Source organism: Peromyscus leucopus, chromosome 14, assembly GCF_004664715.2.
Source record: "Peromyscus leucopus breed LL Stock chromosome 14, UCI_PerLeu_2.1, whole genome shotgun sequence".
Taxonomy (NCBI): Eukaryota; Metazoa; Chordata; class Mammalia; order Rodentia; family Cricetidae; genus Peromyscus; species Peromyscus leucopus.
In genome coordinates this window covers 50,627,473-50,642,191 of record NC_051075.1, presented here as the reverse complement: position 1 = coordinate 50,642,191, position 14,719 = coordinate 50,627,473, and the positions used below count along the sequence as shown (strand labels likewise).

At 42.7% G+C, this 14,719-nt stretch overlaps 1 protein-coding gene across 6 annotated transcripts in view; it reads right to left on the bottom strand.

The window, feature by feature from the left end:
• Rgs6 (regulator of G protein signaling 6) overlaps positions 1-14,719 on the bottom strand; it is a 536,490-nt gene that overhangs the window by 429,169 nt on the left and 92,602 nt on the right. The gene's annotated exons all lie outside the window — the stretch shown is intronic.

Sequence of the window (14,719 nt, the reverse complement as noted above, 5' to 3'; positions counted from 1 at the left end):
ATAGCACCACAGGGTGCAATCAAGCCTTTAACATGTGGGACTTGAGGGACATTTGTGAGTGTAGCCATATTACAGCCCAAGGACCTAGATCATGATGGTCACACAGATAATAACATCACTATCAGCTCAGGCACCGTGAGAAGGCTCTGTAGTTCCTGATGGCCATGATGAGGTTTCTATGGCAACATATAACCACCAACTTCATTGAGATGTTTGCTCGACAAGCCTTCTGCTCACACATAGACTACAGGTTAAGAGCATATTGTACTTCACTAGACAGTCACAGATGCACTGCAGATTTCTACACATGTAGTATGCTACAAACACAATTAAAAATACGTAGGCCATAGGCCAACATTTTAAGGCAAAATGCTACATTGGGATGAGAAAATCACCCACCAAGTATAAGTTTTTTAAACATATGCAGAAAGACTTCCATGGACATGAATTTAGAAGTCATTCTTAAGGATACACAGAAGCCAGTGTCAACTAGAGCTGTTGTTTTAGGGCAAAATAGGAAGTAAAAATATCATACAAGTTGACATTTTGAAATTTCAGTGTCTATGCTTGGATGACCAAGAACCAGAGTCTAGATAGCTCAAACACTTATTGTAAATCCAAATACTACTGCTCGAAAAAGAAAAAGGAGAGAAAGAAATAAATGAAGGAAAGAAAAAAGGAAGAAAGGAAGAAGAAAGGAAGGAAGGAAGAAGAAAGAAGGAAGGAAGGAAGGAAGGAAGGAGAGAGAGAGAGAGGAAGGAAGAAAGAAAAGAAGGAAGGAAGAAAGAAAAAGAAAAGAAAAGAACTTCTAATGATATTTTGCTATACTCATAGATCAGTGCCTTATTCAGCCATCATTAGAGAGGCTTCCTCCTGCAGTATATGGGAACAAATACAAAGACTCACAGCCAGACATTATTGAGAGAGAGAGAGAGAGAGAGAGAGAGAGAGAGAGAGAGAGAGAGGAGTTGGGACACACAGCTCTAAACAAGATGTCCCCATCAAATCAATCCCCTCAGAGCTTGGGACCATGGAAGAGGAGGCAGAAGGAGTAGGTGAGGCAGAGAAAATGTAGAAGGCTCTCTAAAACAACTGAGCAAAGCTCCTATGAGCTCACAGAGACTGAAGCAGCAAGCACAGGGCCTGCACAGGTCTGCACCAGGTCCCCTGCATATATACTATAGCTTTCAGTTTAGTACTTTCATAGGACTACTGAACGCATGAACAAATACTGATTCTTGCACTTTCTCTAGGGCTCTTTCATTTTTCTGTTGACTTGGCTTGTCCAACTTTGATATGATGGTTTTCTGTTTATCTTATATTTTATTTTGTTATGTTTTGTTGTTATCTCCTAGAAGTCTGTTCTTTTCTAATGAGAGACAGAAAAGATGTGGATCTGATAGCAGAGGAGGTAAGGAAGAACTGGAAGGAGTAGAGAGAGGGGAAACTGTATTTGGATTATATTGTATGGACGAATCTCTGTTTAATAAAAGTGGGAATTGAAAGCTCAGGATCTAATAAGAAATAAGCTATGTAAAAAATATACAGCTCTATATCTTTTTGTCCCTCTCCCCAAAAAATAATGCATCTTACACAATAATTCAAAAGTTCTGAACCAATAACAGGGAGGCAAACATATGCAGCCTGATTGCTGATCATCAGCAGGAACAGTTCTTTGTAACATACATCAATAAACTCTTTTGTTTGTCTGAATTTGATGTTCCCTTTCTGGACATCCAGTGTCTCCATCAAAATGTATCCATGCAGGCCCAAAGAGAACACTGGCTTCCAACTATAAATCTATGCAATGAGATAGCCCAGGGTCATGTTACAAATGCAGCCACCTGGAGATCTATAGGCATAGGGTGGACTATGACAAGAAGTTAAGGGTCACATTAGATGAGGAGAGGTCATCTCAGATTAAGTAAGAATGCTAATAGACAAATTGATAATGCTTGAGGACCAAGAAGGAAGAGGCAAAGGTTTAACCCTATGTGCTGTTGGATGGTCTTTCTGTATGCTGTAAATATGTGTTGCTACCATTGATTAATAAAGAAGCTGCCTTGGCCTATGGCAAGACAGGTTATAGCCAGGCAGGAAGTCCAAGCAAAGATACAGGGAGAAGAAAGGTAAAGTCAGGAAAGAGACACCAGTAGCCACTTGAGGAGTAAGATGCCAAAAGACCAGTTATGCCATGGCTACGTGGCAAAATATAGATGAATAGAAATGGGCTAATTTAAGATGTAATAGCTAGCTAGCTATAAGCCTGAGCCATAGACCAAACAGTTTATAATTAATATTAAACCTCTGACTGGTTATTTGGGTACAAGTGGGTGGGAAAGTATCACCCGAGGGAGTTTAACTTCTCCAAATTTCACATTCTTTTATCTGCCAATGAGACTACTATGATGGTCGGAATGAAAAATGTCCCCCATAGGCTCACACATTTGAATATTTGGTTCCCATTTGGTGGCGTTATTTGAGAAGATTGTAGAATTTTAGGACATGGAGCCTTGCTCCATCATGCGAGGGAAATGGGCTTTAAGAGTTTATATAAACTTGCCGGGTGGGGGTGGTGCACACCTTTAATCCCTGCACTCAGGAGGCAGAGGCAAGCAGAGCTCTGTGAGTTCAAGGGCAGCCTGGGCTACAGAGTGGGTTCCAGGAAAGGGGCCAAAGCTACACAGAGAAACTCTGTCTCAAAAAACAAAAAACAAAAGCAAACAAATAAAAAAAGAGTTTATATAGACTCACACTACTTCCAGTTCACTATCTGGCTTCCTGTGTGATGAGATGCGATCAGCCTGCTTCCTGTTCTGGATGCCTGCCTTCCTCACCATTATGGGTTCCCTCTGGAACTGTAAACCAGAATAAATCCTTCATTCTTTAAGTTGCTTTTGGTCATGCCGTAGTGTTTTATCACAGCAACAGAAGAGTACTGATAAAAATACCACCTGAACTGTAGGACTCCTTTAAGGCAGTTTCTCCAAAAGTGACCCTATGACACAACCGTGTATCACTGCATATTCCCAGGCTCATGCACAGACCTCTTGGGTCAAAGTCTACATTAAAATAAATAAATCAAATAAATAAACCACTTCCTAGTTGTTCCTTACAGACATGGAATTTTGACGTCTATAAACATAAAATACATGCCAAACATAGTTGTTAGCCATACTAATTCTCATTGAATGGCTACTATCTTACCAAGAATAAAGAGTCACCCTACCCAAAATAATCTTCCAAGGCTATTGAACATGAAATTAGAGATAATTTCTACAAAACAACATCAGCTTCATACTGTAGAAATGAGGAAGTGAGCCCTTCTAGATGTGAAGCTGTGATTCACAACCTTTACTGCACAGGGAAGACACATGGGATGCTTTTAAAGGCCCTATGTCCAGGGCTGTGGCTCAGACAAATAAATCAGGGTCCCTGGAGGTAAGTTACAGACATTTGTATTTAAAGAAATTTCCCAGGTGATTCATTGTGTGGCAAGATTTGAACATTCCCAGCAAGCTCAGGAAAAGACTACAGGCAGTGAAATAACTCAGAGAAAAACTTGGGTGCCAGCAAACCAAGCAGGCAAGAAGTTATTGTTTTCTAGTCTCTCTACATAAAGGGAACTAAATCTCATTTTCTACTTTTTATCTATGACAGTGGTTCTCAACCTTTCTAATGCTTCAACCGTTTAATATAGTTCCTCATGTTGTGGTGACCCCCCCACCATAAAATTGTTTCATTACTACTTCATAAGTTTAATTTTGCTACTGTTATGAATTGTAATGTAATATCTGATATGCAGGATATCTGATATGTGACCTCTGTGAAAGGGGCATTCAACCCCCTCACAACCCACAGATTGAGGACCACTGATCTAAGAGATGGATGAAATACCTTACAAGTATATCAGAAGATTTTTGTACTCACAAAATTGGCGAGAATTAATGTCTATAACAGAGAGGGTTGATGCATATGTGGAATTGAGGTATCTTCTTGGTAGCACTGGAGGAGGGGAAACTGCCCTATCTGTCCGTCATGGTAATCATGTAGCCGTGAAGAATGTCACACAGTGGTACACAGCACCATCTCTTACCTACCTCTTAACATATGATTGACGGAATCCCATAACATGCATAGAAGGAGGCTCAGATACTTAGAAGCAGGGCCGGAGGTAGAGCTAAAAAATCAGAGATATCTACATTGCCCAATAGCAGAAGCATGGCCATCAGTCACATCAATATTTGTGGATTCCAGCATACGATCACAAATCAAAATGGTATCCAGCAGTGACAATGTAGATGAGACTTAGAAACATAAAGGCAGACATAAGAGCAGGTTCAGAGAGATTATCTATCAGTCCCCCTTATCTGTGGTTTTGCCTGTTACCAAGAGTCAACCGTCATCTGAAAATATTTGGTGGGAGCCTCCAGCAATAAGCAATTCATAGGTTTAAAATATGGTCCAGTATGTTAAGATTGTTTATTCATTACTTATTATTATTGCCACTGTGATATTTTGCCTTGCTTATAAATTATGTATGCCCAGGAGGAAGTACAACATACACAGAGTTCAGTATCAGCTGAAGTATTGGGCACTCAGGAAACATCTCGGAAGGCATTATCTGAAGATGAAGGGGAACACCCATTCACTCCTGAGAATAAAGGGGGACCCCTCTATAAACTCAGAATGGTGCCATCTCATACATCTGAAAGCCAGGCAAGCTGAAACTGTGTATCACCTAAGCAGATGAGGAGGGAGAAAGCCAAAGGACACGTTCAGAATGGTGTTTGCCTCTGGATGAAAAGCAGCAGAGACGCAGGGATACTCTGAGACTCACAGGGACAGAAGCACAGCATAAATCCCTATATGAGCCATGAGACAGGTCTCCACATAAGTAAAATAAAAGGTGGTGGTGGTCGGCTCTGCGGGTAAAGGTGCTTGCCACCAAGTCTAATGACCTGAGTTTGATTCCCAGCAACCATATGATGGAATTTCTCAAGTCCTCTGACCTCTACAAGTATGACACATGTGCAGACACACACACACACACACACACACACACACACACACAATTAATACATTTTTAAAATCATGATTACTCTCATTCTGTGTAGCAGAGTTAGGTTGCAAAGATGAAAGAAAATGACCGATGTCTCTGTGAAGACAACAAAATCAGCAATGAGAAGAACTTCAAGACTTGCTATGATCTTAGTTGAAGTCAAATACTTAATTTGCTAGGATCATCCCATCTTCCAGGCTACGTTTCATGTTAGAAGCAAGGATTGGGGCAAAGTAGACACTGTCATGTTGGAGCACAGGGGCTTCGTGCTGCCAGCCACACAGACCCTTAGTAGCTAACTAAGAATAGACAGTCATGAAATGAGGGGAAAGTCAAATAATAGCCAGAAAACTCTAACTTCTAACTCCACACTTTCCAGATCTTTTGAGGGTTACATTCTTTATATTTCCATAAGAAATTAATGTACCTTAATGTCCAGTACAGCAGGAACCATCCGGCAGAGCGGCCTCATCGATTATCCATATTGCTGGCTAGGGAAGGAAGAGTTATTTATGGCAAGATACCCTCAACCAAAGGAGAGGCCATGGGAGCTGAGGACAGTTTCATTTTTCTCATCTCTGCTTTGTACCATGAAATTTATCAGAACCATTTTGTCTTTTCTCAGTCCCCTCCATTTCAAGCCAAGTGACAGGTTTAGCTCTTTCTCATCTGGAATGTTTGAAGCTGTTTTGACTTTCGGGAAGCATTTGAACAGCCAAGCATAAGGTTATCGATTCTGATAGGCAGTAGCCAGAAAGAGGCCAGATCTGTTTCACATTTGAGTCAGCAGGTCATCTTAAGATCAATTTTGTAGAATTTAGAATAGGAAGTTCCTCCTTACACAACCAGGCCCTGATGAATTGAAAGACCCTGTTCCAACCCTTCCCAAAACGAGTTCTGAAACTCTTACTTTGCATGACATTAAATATAAGCATAAAAACAGCAAACATATGCCTGTAGAAACATCCTGGCCATTAGCAGTGGATTCTAGGGTGTCAGGAGGGCTTTAAACACCCTGGAGACCACATAGAATACATTGCAGATTCCTACACCTTGCTCCAGACTTCATTCAAAACTGCAGGTTGAATCCAGAAGTTGCTGCAAGCAGCTCAGGCCATTCTGAATCATGAACCCACTGCACTGAACACTACCTCCCAGAAGCTAGCTCTTTTGAGCACTCGGTAGATGAGCGCTCCCACACAGGTACGACTCTGCCCACTGTTTGCTCTGTTTTCAGCCCTGTGTGTTAGAACAGACCCCTTTCCTCTCTGCTCTGCCAGTGAAGTCCTCCCTAGGTTAATTCGTGTGGCTTGCAGGATCATTTCCAATCAGCCCGTTAGGAGAAAGTATGAATGGGGAGGTGGAAACAGAACAGCTACCACACCCTGCCACCAACACTCTCCTGTGCAAGTTTCTGATGAGACAGATCGCAAATGTGTCCTGTGGTAATCGATGAAGGAACCAAAGCAGGATTGCCCACTGAAATTACAGCACAGTGTTACTTCTTAAAGGGGATGTACTGGACAGCCTAGGAGCTTTTAAAAGAACAATGCACCCTTTAGTTTAAACACAGGTTTCTTTCCAGTCTCTGTGGCTAGCAAAGGAGGGCCTGATGCTCCAGACACATTTTGCCAGCTCAGCCTGTCTCCCTCCATAACCAGCCCCCACCTGACATCTGCACAAGCTCCTTGCTGACCTTGACCACTCCCAGCGTGGCGTCAATGACAGGGAGCAGATCTGCGGCTTACTTTATTTTTCTTCCAGACCCAAATCTACAGGGGTAGGAAAAGGTTGCTTTAAGAAAGAAGGCCAATAGAATCATTTAGGGGGTCAAGCCACTGTGGTTTACTGAGTCGGAAGGCATCAGCGGTCTTGGTTCCCGGGGACTCACTGATAAGGAGAGTTAACGCCTGCCACAGTGAAACTCCTGACAGGATCTCCTGATAACGCCTTCATCACGATGTTTTCAATTTTATGGGATTTTACCACAAGAAAATGTCAGAGCACTGAAAGTGGTCCTTCCCTCCCCCGGGATCTGACCGAGTCCTACGGTTAGGATAAGCCACCTGCACCTTCCCTGCCCTCAGTCCTCTCACCCACAGGAGCCCCGTTTTCCCGGCGTTCTTCCTGCATTTGAATCATGGCTTCTGATAAGAACAGTGTGGGGGGCGCTGCAGAAATGGCTCAGTAGTTGAGCACATTTGCTGCTCTTTGAGAGGACCTGGGTTGGATCCCCACTACCCATGGGGCGGTTCTGTAACTCCAGTTCCAGGGAATCCAAGGCCCTCTTCTGAATTTCGCAGGCACCAAACATGCAAGTGGGGCGCATACATGCACGCAAAACACTCACTCACACACTCACTCACACACACTCACACACATATACACACACACACACACACACACACACACACACAAATTAATAAATCTAATCTAATTTTTTAAATAAAAAAAGCTTTATTAGCAGAATTGTGTATTGCTGTTTCTTATGAATCATGTGTTTATCTTTGTTAGTTTATTATTTCAATTTTAAAATACATGTGTGAACTTTTTAAAAGAAATCAACTAGGAATAAAGTGAAAAGTACCAGTTTGCCTGACTTCCACATGTGTGCTAGATATTTTTATGTCCACTTGACACAAGCTAGAGCCATCAGAGAGGAGGGAGCCTCAATTAAGAAAATGTCTCTATAAGATCAGACTGTAGGTAAGTCTGTAAGGCATTTTCTTAATTAGTGATTGATGGGGGAGGGCCCAGTCCGTTATGGGTGGTACCATCCTGGGTTGGTGGTCTTGGTTTTTATAAGAAGCTGAGAAAGCCATGGGGAGCAAGCCAGTAAGCAGCACCCCCCCATGGCCTCTGCATCAGCTCCTGCCTCCAGGTTCCTGCCCTGTTTGAGTTTCTGTCCTTGCTTCCTTCGGGATGAACAGTGATGTGGGAGGGTAAGCTAGGTAAATCTTTTCCTCCCCAAGCTGCTTTGGTCATGGCGTTTCTTCACAGCAATAGAAACCCTGATTACAAAAAACTTGAAACAACTTATACTGGTGTCCTCCTGCTTGGAAAAGTAATGACAGTGAGACAGAGTTTCCTTTCCTATTCTGTCTCCTTCAGCTTGTCTTCTGTAGCTTAACCATGCAGCCAGTTACTAAATCTCTCATCTTTCCATATCTCTCATTTTTCCACTTAACAAGCTATTAAAAATACCATTCAGCCCTCCATGATGACAGGTCCTCATTGGTCATGCCATTTTCTAGCCCCTTCTCCGCTTTATATCTTAAAATCTCTAGCCATTATTTTTTTTGCAATGTTGAATTTACAGCATTTTTGTTTGGTTTAGTAAATACAATTTAGCCTTCATGACTTGCATATATACCAGTTATAAAAAAAATGAAAGTAAAATATTTCTAACAGTATGATCAGGTGAAATTCATACACTAAGGCTAGATAATATGAAAGGGACGTGTTCCAAGCATTGACTTCTCATATACCATCACTCAGAATTCTGTCACATCTTATTACTTTATATTAAAATTAGACTTTCTTAGCAAGTTTTGTTTTTCCAAGAATTTATAATTGCCTTATTGATAACAGAAATGTGTCATGACTGTGTCAATACCACCCAGGTGGTCCGTTTTGGATAGATGCACTGTGGTGGAAATTCATTTACTTGGCTAGGTGGCTTTTGGTGCCGCTGTTTGGTTTTGGTTGTTGACGTTCTTCCTTTCTACACTTGCTTTTCTGATGCAGTGAATCAGTCAAGAAATTCTAGAGACAAATATGAAGCATGGAATTGCTGGTCCTTCTTGTGTGGCACAAGTCCAGAAGAGGTTTCTGTTCAGAGCCTTGTGAACAGGAAGCAGCCATCAAGCGTGGCAAATGGCTGAAAGGGGAGGGACCCCGCGTGCAAAGCTCTAACTGTACTTAACATTGTCCAGCAATGGAATCCCTGAGGCCTGTTGGGGGTGACCTGTCCAGTCCCCCCTGTTTGCCTCTGCCTGACAGGTCCTACTCGTCCATTCATGCACTGTCTACTGGGAAATCTTGGTGGGTATGCGGAGTAGCTGTGTCTGCCACAGGAACGCGGTGAACATGAGGCAGAGCTCCACAGAGACTTTCACTACTCTTCTCGGTGTGTTCCCAAAGCCTAACGCTGTGGCCCAAGACCCTCCATTTTGAACCCAGTGGCCGGAGTAGGCGTCAGTGAATCAGGGACCAACGTCATAACCAGCCCTTCTGTGGTTCAAAGGTGTCCACAACTTGGCATTTCCTACTTCTATACTCTTCCAATTACATATTATCTTGGGTGTTTTTCAAGGTTTTGTTAGTAAAAAAAAAAAACAAAAAAAAAAAAAAACAAAACAAAAAAAAAAAAACAATGTCATCTCTTAAAACATGTTGTATTCAATAAAGATTTGGGGTGGTGGTTCTGGGTCCTGAGCCCAGGGCCTAGCACAGTGGTTCTCAACCTTTCTAATGCCATGACCAGTTACTATAGTTCCTTATGGTAACCCTCAATCATAAAATTATTTTTGTTGCTACTTCATAACTGTAATTTTGCTACTGCTGTTATGAATCATAATGTAAATATCTAACGTGCAGGATATCTGATATTCGACCCCTGTGAAAGGGTGATTTGAAACCCCAAGGGTCACGACCCACAGATTAAGAGCCACTGGTCTGGCATTTGTAAAACACATACTCTATCACAGAGCTATATCCCCGGACCCAACTCCATTTATTTTTAAGAATGAATCATGAAAGCAAGAGTTAAAGAACATTTTCTGTCTTAAAATTAGAACCACCCCACACAAATACACACTTGGAAGAGAACGTCTTCACTCTCCTATCTTTTTCTATTTCCTTTCCATTAAAGAGAATAAAATCCTGGTTTTCCTATTAGGTCTGTGATTTCACATCTCAGTGAATTAATTCTGGATAATAATTTATAAATCATCGTAAGAAGAGTAGCATTAGTCTCTTGATATTTAATGAGCAAGAAGCATAATAAACAGTCCACAGAATTCACACGAAAAGCGGGCAGGAACTGACGTCCACATTGTAGGATTGCACAGGATTTTATGTTTTTAACCTCTTCGCTATTTTTAATTTCTATAATTGCCATGTGTTATTGGTCAAATTAAAAGCTTTAACAAATAGATTAAGAATAATTATTGGGGGGGGTTGGAAAGATGGGTTCCATGGTTAAGAATGCTTGCTGCTATTGTAGAGAATCAGAGTACAGTGCCCAGGACCCATGTCAGGCAGCTCACAGCAGCCTGTAAGGGCAGCTCCAGGGGATCTGACACTCTCTTCCGGCCTCCACAGGCACCTACATTCTTCCCTACATACTTACACACACACACACACACACACACACACACACACACACACACAGAGGAGGGGGGAGGAGGCACCTTTTTTTCTTTTTTTTTTTTTTTAAGGAAAAGGGTCCCATAAGTAGGCAAAAGAGTCAGAGACAGTCCCCGCTCCCACTGTCAGGAATCCCACAAGAATACCAAACTACCCAGTCATAACATATATGTAGAGGACCTAGGTCAGACTCCTACAGGCTCCCTGATCTCTGCAAGCCCCCATGAGCCTGGGTCAGTTGATTCTGTGGGCTGTGTTCTCATGATGTCCCTGACCCCTCTGGTTCCTCCGATCCTTCCTCCCCTCCTCCTCCAGAATTCTCAAGCTCCGCCCAATGTTTGGCTGTGGGACTCCTGCATCTGCTCCCATCAGTTGTTGGATGAAATCTCTCTCGCCTCTTTGATGACAATTCTGCTAGGCACCAGTCCCAGAATACTCTGCAGGCAGGACAAGCTGTATGTTGAAGATTTTGTGGCTGGGTTGGTGTCCCAATCCCCCTACTTGAGTTCTTGGCCTGTTCAGGTGGTTACTATTACTATTACTAGGAGCCTTTGCTAGGGTTACGCTTATAGATTCCAAGGAGTTCCCCTTGCATTAGGTTTCCATCTCACTGCTTAAATTGGCCCCCAAATTCAGTCATTTCTCCCAGTATTTACCCACCACACTTGATCCCTTCTGTTCCCAACTCTCAAAATCTATTCTATTTCCCCTTCCCAGGGAGATTTTTGCATTCCCCCTTTTACCTCCCCCCCCCCCCCCGTTACTTAGCCTCTCTAAGTCTGCGGACTGTAGCATGATTATCTTTTACTTTACAGCTAACATCTACTTATAACACCTACACACGATCTTAACAATTTTTTTAAAAGAACAATGATGGATTGGCCTATTATTTTAGAGAGCACATAAACAACTTCATACTTCCCTGTCCTCTCTCTGGAAGGAAAAACTCTGCAGAAAGGCAAAGTCTCCCTGTCCAAAGGGCAAATTCTGCTGGAACATATCCCAAAGCACTGGTGAGAGTTCTGATTGCCTGGAAACTTCTAAGCACCTGATGGAAATTCACAGACCAACCGTGCAGCTCTATTCTGAATCAAAAGGAAAAACCAGCCCACTAAACTCCCTCATTTCACACTAGGGCATGATTTGTCTCTTTCTGGTGAATTGCGAGGGAGACAGAAAGCAGCGGGGTGGCCAGGGAAATGGAAAGGCAAACAGGTACTCTCCATTATAAGGATGTGCGAGGGAGGTAGCACAGACTTCCCCACCCTAGGCAAAGAACAAACTGAAAAGGGTTTTTGATATTGGGGGAATGAGCTAAGGGCCTCAGGTCTATCCACGCTCCTGAAAATGGCATAATCTCATTCTTCTTTATGATTGTGTAAAATTCCATTGTGTGCACACACTGAACTTTCTTGACCCGTTTGTTGATGCCACCTGGGCTGACCCCGTAGCTCAGCTACTGAGAACAGTGCCACAATAAACATGGCGGGCTGCTATCTCTCTCTGCACAGGCTGGCCTCCGCCCCTTTGGGTACACACCCAGGAGTGTCATAGCTGAATCATATCATACTTCTCTTTTTGTTTTGTGACGAATCTGTACATTTATTTCCATGGTGGCTGCACTCATTTCCATCCCACCAATAGTATATACTGCTTCCTTTCCCCGGCATCCTCCTCAGCATTTCGTTTGCTTTTTTGATGATAGCCCTCAGCCTGGAGAAATCGTATCTCAATATAGTTTGGATCAAATCCAAAATTTTCCGACTCTAAAACCAAGGTTTTTCTTCACTTGCTGCCCCAAATAACTCTTCCATCATACTAAAGGAACACACAATCACCAGAAGTATCCCCAAAGGATTGGGCTTCTCCCAGAAGCCATAGGTTGCCAAATAAAATGCCCAGTGCCAGGTATGGGATGCTTCCCTTCAAGTTGCTGGTCAGAGGTATCTTGGGAACTCTCCCCAAGCAATGCATGCTATTACTGTTGGCATTGGTTACCACCAGAACTCAATGGTAAGACATTATTTCTGAAAGCACCACACATATTGGCCACAGGAGGTGGAGAAATTAAGTTGGTCCTGACCAGAAAGTTTCCTCCTTGCTGGATAGCTTTCACAGTACTGGGAGGTGCGATGTAGAGCGTTATGGGGGGAAACAATCAATATTCTCCCCCACAATGATGACTGGGGTGGCAAGACATGCCCCTGGGTGCGATGGTAGACAAATGTTATGGGGTAAACTACCACTTTGTGATTAGACTTGAAACCTGCTCTATGAAAACACATGCCAGGTAGTGCAAATCTGGCCAAGAACCCAAGGTTGGGGAGCTCAAAGGCCTCAGGGGTGAACCTATTACTCTAATTTTGCTAAATGGACATCGTATCAGACTGTCGTCTAAATTCATATCTCTTCACCCACCGATTAGTACATGTATCAGACCTAATCTGAGTTCTTTCCACAGTTGATGGTGGTTAATGTAGAAATGTACAACTTATCAAAGGGCAGAGGATAAGTATCAGTGGACTGCTCAGCCACAAATAGGATATTATATCACATCCCTCCCACAAGGTTCAGGAACCATCATGAAAGAAGAGTTAGAAATATTGTAAGAGCTAGAGGTGAGGGAAGACCATAGTAAGGCAGTGTCTTCTGGACATGGCAGGACCACTGTCCTTATGAACTCAAGAAGTTATGGTTGCCTGCACATGAGCAATCCAGCCAACCTTCTCACTTAGAGGTGCCAAGTGGTCCATGCGTTCCCATACCTAGTTGAAGAGTGATGAACAGTCAGTGGTTTCTGGCAGAGAGAAAGCAGTTTTCTTTAAGAGGGTGGCTTCTGGTAGTAGGCCATGCTCCAGCGGATGGCCACACACCAAGGAGTCTATAGGCAGCACAGGTTGGGGTCCGTGGGCTATCTAAGAGGGAGGTGGAGACCCAAAATTGAGTAGATAGGAGGGGAGGGTGGACCTGGAAGAATTAGGGAGAGGTGTTGGGGGTGACAAGGGTCAAAAGACTGCATGAAATTCTCAAAGCATTGAAAATATTTTAAATGTCCCCTAAGGAATGTGAATACAAAGAAAGCTGGGTGTGCAGTGAGAGGTTGGTCAGAATCCCAGGGATGTTATCCCATAATATATCTCCACCATCATCACCACCAGGGCCTAGTTACAACTCTATTCTCCTTCCTCTCTACCCTTTTATCCAATCACTAGCTTCATCGAACTGGTCCTTCTCTGTACCATTTCTGTCTCTCCAACATGTCAACTCCTCTCCTTTTGGTATGCCTTCTCCTGGAAACAGTCCTCCCATTGATCTTCAATGCTGTCTCCTGTGCCTCATCCAAGCAACTTGAAGTCAACTCTCAGAAAGCCCTTCTTCAATGTCAACAGGCTGAAAGATACCAATCACTGGCCACCCCCACAACATTATCATTGTCTTTATTTTCTGTTTATCTCGTAGAAATAATTATGTCTCCTTAACATCCCTGCCCCTCCAGACTAAGACTAGAGCATACCCTGTCATCCATGCTCAAAATGCTATGCTTCCTGCTCTTCCCCAGGGGCTGACACAGTGCCTGGCATGGGGTAGATACTCAACAATTTATGCCTACAGAGAAGGGGATACATGAGATGATCTTAGAACATCTTGTAGTGAAAGAACACAAAAAATGAGTTCAAGAAATACCATGATAAACTTTATTGAAGGGACCTGAAAACCAACTAGAAGATTCCCCAATGTGGTGGGGAAGCTAACCAGAATACATTGTGTGTGTGTGTGTGTGTTGAATTGTCAAAGGACACAATTTATTAATAAAAAAATAATAAATAAATGGTGGCTAAGGATTAAAAGAAAAGAATCCTCAATGGCAAAAGCTGGAACAATTGGATGGGTGGGGACTGTATTGAGTGATATTTCAAAGCATAAAAGTACATATTCATGAATCTAGACTGATACAAATATGTTGTTGAATAAAGAAGTGAAGGGGAGACATACTTCCTGTGCAAAAGACTTCCAATTAATTCCTATAGATGCAAGGGTGGAATATGACCCTTACTCTTTAAGGGCAGGTATCCCATAGTACATCCTGGAAAGGAGGTATGAGAGAAACCTTGCAGTGATTACTTTTGCTATGTGGTCAGAGTCAATATCAACAAAAATGAGCAGCAGATGGGATGCACATGTCCTGAGTGAGACCCTAGAACTGAGAAGGACATGGGGTATAGCAAGGAGATGTGCACAATATGTGGGCCTTGGCTAATACTAGTAAGTCCATGGTGGGTCCACAGT